Source organism: Quercus robur, chromosome 2 (genome assembly GCF_932294415.1).
Source record: "Quercus robur chromosome 2, dhQueRobu3.1, whole genome shotgun sequence".
Classification (NCBI taxonomy): domain Eukaryota; kingdom Viridiplantae; phylum Streptophyta; class Magnoliopsida; order Fagales; family Fagaceae; genus Quercus; species Quercus robur.
The window spans coordinates 96445476-96452123 of record NC_065535.1 but is presented as its reverse complement, the minus strand read 5'-3'; positions in this window follow the sequence as shown (position 1 = coordinate 96452123).

The window sequence follows — 6648 nt, the reverse complement described above, 5'->3', positions numbered from 1 at the left end:
TGGCGTTTAGAGCTTAGCTATTTGTGAAAAAATATATAGTGTGTTTTGGTTTCTGGTAAGCCCCAGACTAATATATGGTAAGCCCCAGACTAATATAGTCCATTAAAGTTTGCGACTGTGATACTTTTTTTTCCCTCCCCATTTGAAGCCAGAATTCTATCTTGGTAGCATGGTCAAAATAAAAATCAGTGTTTTTACTTTTTATTCAAGTAATGACAAATGAATTATCACGAGTATGCTTTTCCCGTCAATTAATTTTATGGTGGCAACGTCCATATTGTTTTGTTTCATGGATGCTAGTTTCTTCTTTCTTACATGTCAGAGTCACTATGGCTTAATGTTTGCAACCTAATTACCTAACCTTGTGGGTTCCAGTTAACTCAACTGGTAAAGCCTCTGATGATTGAATAAGAGATTTAGGATTCAATCTCCGCCTATACAAAAAACTAATTGGTATTTTGGTTTGATGATAAAGAGCTATTATCAGGAGCAGACGTTATAGATTGAAACTCCCTTTTAAAAAAAAAATTACCTAACCCTGTATCAATGAAAGATTTTTTTTTCTTTTTATTATTATCATTATTATTTAAGTATACAAATATCGACCATAGCCATAGGAACCCCGACCTTAGTAAAATCACTATGCGGATACTAAAAAGTTTTTTCCAAAATTAGTATAGAAAACTCATTATGTAATGATTCATAAAACCAACCATGTGTTTTAAATCACAATACTCTTTAAATTATTTAAACAAGTCATGGTTTATTAAATAGATCACGTGACTAAAAGTACACATGAATGATAATTTGAATTGTCAAGTTGTCATGTAGTTTTTATGAGGATTTTTATTCAACCAATTTGAAAATAAACTCTATATATAATTTTCATGAGTTTACTTCAAATTATAATTTTTAACTCGAAAATTTTAGGTTAGCAAAAAAAATACCCGAAAATTTGAAGAAATTAAGGACCCGTTTGGTAGAGTAGTTTGAATAATGTTGTTTGTATTTTTCTGAAATATTTGTGGGTGAAAAAGTGTGTAAAAATGCGAGTAATGTTGTTTAAAAATTGAAAATATGTGATTAAGATGCTCTACTAAACGGGCCCTAAGTCTCACCTTGTAGTATATGCTGATTCAATCTTAAAGAAGCCATAATTAGTGAAACAAACTCTTTGATGCTTTACTCTTTCAAAACCCCCTAATTTTCCCTCTAATTCTCATGCTTAGTTATTTATACTTCCTTTCTCTTAACCAATTGGAAAGTACCAATTCATATATCATCTTTTAATAAGTTTTTTTATTTTTATAAAAAACATTATATTTTTTATTTTAATAAATTTCCTCAACAATAATATTTTATTAATTTTAATCATGGATACATTTGCATGTTTATGTTTAAATTAAATATCATACATTATTTGTAATAGTTTATGTCAGTTTTTAGACCCCTTAAACAAATGAATTAACCTAGTTAATTAGCCAAGTTGTTACTTAGTCCAAATTCCAAGTTTAGGTTATCACAATCAAACAATCATATCATGCATAGCAGCGGAAAATAAATAAGACAATGATATGATCACCCAGGAAAACCAAACTGGTAAAAAACCTGGGGAGGATTTAACCTAGCTATCCTCAAGGTAAAAAGCAAATCCACTAGAAAGAATCGAAGTTCATACAAAAGGACTTACAAGCACCCTCGCTCGACTTCCTAATGCTACCAACCAGTAGAACTTACTGACATGACCACGTGCAAGCTCCGAATCCACGGACTCCTTCTTTCTTTGGATTCCACCAGCTACAAGCACCCCCGCTTGTGTTTTAAGCTTTAATGGCAGCAACTGTTTTGATCATCAAGGTTTAGAGAATGTCTCTTCCTTGAAAACCCTAAGTTTGTGTAAAGGAAAGCTCCTCTAGATCTCACAAGAGATTTACACAAACCGCAATATGAGCAACACTAAAACGTGGCTAGGGTTTGCCTTTTATACTTAGGACAAATAAGAAACCCTAAAAACGTTTTAAACACATAGGGCTGAGTTGGACGAATCTGCAGAAAAGCAATCTGCCCGACGTTCGATCGGTCGAGCCTAAGCTTCGATCGATCGAGCTAGGCCGAAAGCCACACTGCTTTCTACTTTACACTCGATTCCAACTTTACATTGACATACAACTTTGAGCTAGCTTTAAACACTTCTAAACACATTGTTTTGATCATGGTTTGCCAACATTACAAATTAGAGTTCTAAAATACATAAAGTCCTAAACTTTAGAACCTAACAATTTAACTATGTTTTTCTTATATATTTTAAATTGATTCATATAATTTTTTTTAAATAAAATAATTTTTAATCCAATAATTGATATTGAATCCGTGAACCATCATCTGATTATACCACTCAATATTGTTGAATGGTGAACTACTTTTCCATCCTTCCCTTATTTAAAGAAAATTTTAATTCTTTTGACAATAATAAAAAATATAATTTTAATCATACATAAAATGGAGAGAAGTTAAAACTCATAGTTAAGAGAGAGTGTAGAGTTTATTTCCAACTAGTTCGAAATAAAGTTCCTATTACATTACATGATATATAGTTAAAATTACCATCCACAAGTATTGTTAATTAATCACATAACATTTTTAATGAGTTCTATAATTGGTTAAATTAACACATGAATGATTTTATAAATAGACACAGAGTTGGTTAAATTAAGTAAGGGTATAAACAAGTCAAGTTGAGTATTAAAAGTTCAAGTTTGTTCACTTAAATTTTATTTCGAACACAATTCAAGGTCAAATTTATTATGAAACAAGATTACATGTTCAATCTCAGTTAATTCTATTGTCGAATAAGCTCAAGCTTGTTTGCAAGTCACTCAAATAGATTATTTAGTGTGCGTTTGTGTTTCACTTGGTTGGTCCCATGACACTATTCATGGACCAACCAAGTGATTAAAAACGCGTGAACAGTATTTTCAGCATTAAAAAAAATATTTTGTTACAGTGTTTTCAGTAATAAGTTTTCAGTTTTCAGCAAAATAAGCAATATCCAAATAGATTTTTACATTGTGATTTGATTCAAGAAAATTTGTGGACACAATTTTATGTTACAACTTTTGTACCATATTTTATGAATGATGAAGAAATTATGGTGATATAAAAGTGATAAACTTTTTTTTAAGGATAAACAAATAATTAGCCACTTTACAATAACTTATATAATAATTTTATTTTCATTTATTATTTGTTAAGAACCAGTTATGTGTTATGATAAAAGTTGTGATGAACAGATTCCACACTCTTTATCTTTACAGAAAAAATCTGTCGTACAACTATGTGGTTCTACATCTCAAACCTTCACAGATCTAAAGCTTTAAATTCAGAAGAAAATAATCACAACCCAAAAAGAAATTAAGAAGAGAGAAGGAAATTAACAACAACGGCAGCGTCATCAGTGACCTTCATCTGCATGTCAGTCAAACCTTCAGAGTGCTAAGAGCATAAGACTAGTTCTTTTTGAACAATGCTCAACTGAATGGTTCCTACTTCCAAGTCTTCAAGATATAATCACGAATCTGGAAATTATCATTTTATTTAGTTTTTAAATGGTGTGATGGGTTAAATATCTACTACCTACTGGATTACATTGACTTTGAGGTATTAAATTATTATAGGGTAAATTGTGTATTTGGTCGTTATCTTATACATCATATTTTTATTTCGTCTCTAATCTTTTAATTGTATCAATGTAGTCCTTAACATTTCAGTACCGTGTCAACTTCGTCCTTACTATTAATTTTTGGATGAAAATTGATGACACGTCTGATGGCCAAAATAAAAATTAGCTTTCATTGATGTGACAATACAATAAAATTTTATTTTGACCATTTGACATGTCATCAATTTTCATCCAAAATATAATAATAGGGGCTTAATTGACACGACACCGAAAGATTGGGGACCAAATTGACACAATTAAAAGATTAAGGACCAAATTAAAAAATGTTGTAAAGGTTAAGGACCAAATATATAGTTTACCTAGGTGAAAACACCATTTTAGTCTCTACATTTTGGTGTTACAGTCAATTTGGTCCATACATTTTCGTAACAATCAATATGGTCCCTGATATTTTCAAATTTTAGTCAATTTAGTTCCTACCGTTAACTCACTAACGAAAATTGCTTACGTGTTAAAGGTGTGTACAGTTAGCAAGCTTGATGATGACATGGATTAAAAAATAATATTAAATTTTTTTTAATTAACATTAAAAAATACCAACTCACCATTTTAATAACTTCAAAATTCCACATCGGGAAAAAAACAAAGAAATGTCACCACTCTGAAAATAAAATGAATCTAAAAAACTAAGACTGGAGATTTTCTTTCATTTTGCAATCCAATCACACACAAAGATCCAAATATTTGCAAAACCCTTTCAAATTCACTCCTCACCAACACTGCCACTCTAGGCAGTGGCTCATTCTTCCTCTTTGATCTACCCAGATAACTATGACCAGAGACATTAAACTCCACCTCTCATGGACACCAGGCTCCACTTCTCACAGCCATAAGCCACCACCGAAGTAACCTCCACACTCTTTCTCTCGACCTCGCTCTCTCTCTTCTTTGTTCTCACAGCGAGTAACCCAAGGCAAGAACATCCATCTTCACCCTTTCGCCGTTGACCCCCACCACCACGATCGGAGGTGAATCTTATTTATTCCACTTCAAGTGTTGTGATTTCTTGGGTTCTCCATTGTTGTGATTGGGATTTTTTTACTGGGTTTAATTTATGGGTTTAAGATGGTGCGTGTAAACAACTAAATTTCTTGAGCTTCTTGTGGAATTTCTTTGTATTTTTGAGTTTCAGCTTCATGAATTGTAGGTGGGTTTGTATCCTGTAATTATTGAGTTGTTGTGGATGAGCGAATATTGGAATGTATGCACCGTGAGTTTATGAAGTCTAAGCTTGTGTGTATTGATGGATTGTTGGGGTGTTCGCAGATTTTGAATGTGTGTTTGGATTGCAAGAAAATGAAAGAAAATCATCAGTTTTAGATTCATTTTGTTTTCAGAGTTGTGGGGTTTTTTTTTTTGTTTTTTCTGACATAGCATTTTGTAATTATTAAAATGATGAGTAGGCTTTTTTAATGCTAATAAAAAAATTTTAATATTATTTTTTAATCCATGTCAGTGTCAAGCTTGCCAACTGTATACACAGTTTGTAACGTAAGTAATTTCTATTATTAAATTAACGGTAAGGATTAAATTGACTGTAATTTAAAAATATCAGAGACTAAATTGATTGTTATGAAAATGTAGGGATCATATGGACTATAACGCTAAAATGTAGAGAGCAAAACGATGTTTCGCTTTTATTATAATATTACCTATTCCTGAAACGGTAGTCTATGGATTGAGATCTTCTAGAATTCTTAGGGTACTCTACCATGTAGAGTTCTTTTAATTTGAACTTTTCATTTATAATAAATGGTCTAGATTTTGCCATATCATTAATCCACTAACAAATCCCCTAAAATAATGGTTTAAAAAATAACTGCTCATAAATGATAATTATTGCCTTATCCCATCAACTAGAAGTTGAGTCAAAATATAAGGAGGATTAGAGAGCAACACGAAAATCTAGAGCATTGAACCTTCTAATTAAAACACTACTAAAACATGTTGATAGTAAATTTTCCAGAGACAAAATTTCAATGATCAGTTGTATTTGGTGAAGACATCAAGTGACTTCTTGATCATCCAATACTCTGATGGAAATTTTGTTACTTAGTTCCAGTGACACACAACCTTTGGTTTGTCCATACCGTACAAAGTTGTTTTGTGTCTACAAGTTAGATTTCAGTAAGAAAATGTTAAAAAAGACGGAATCTTTGAAGGATCAAGTTGTGTTATATATATCATATATATATATATATGCTTCTTGGTCTATGTGCATAATAATCAATTTTATAAATAAGCAAATTTCTTTTGCATTTAATGCTGCAATGTCATAGCCACTATTTGCATTTAAGGTAATAATTATCATTTATGAGCAGTTATTTAATAAAATCATTATTTTTGTAGATTTATTAGTGGATTAATGATATGGCAAAATCTAGACCATTTATTATATAAGAACTCTACATGGTAGTAGAGTGGTAGTAGAGTACCTAGGAACTCTAGAAGATCTCAATCCGTAGTCTATATACATGGTTCAAGTTACACGTTTTCTAACATTAAGCAATGTTACACCATCTTCTCTGGTTGCCTGACATGCCTGTTTCTCCAAGCCCGTTAATCGATCCGTTATAAAATTTATAAAACAAAATTTCACTGCAACTTCTCTTCTTTGATTCCCTACTCTGATTCATGATCATGGCGATTCCTCATGGCATGGCTGAACAAGCCAAATTCAAGGCTTACACGGCCTTCTCCACTGGCGAATTCTCTTCTGCGTTCGCCCTTTCTCGAAGGCGATGTCTGTCGGTCCCTCCAACTACCTCCTCTACTCAAACCGATCCGCCACCTACGCTCGTACCGGCAAGTACTCCGAGGCCTTGGCCGACGCCGTGAAAACGGTTCAGCTCAAGCCTGACTGGCCCAAGGGCTACTTCCGGCTCGGCGAGGCTGATTTCGGCTTGGAC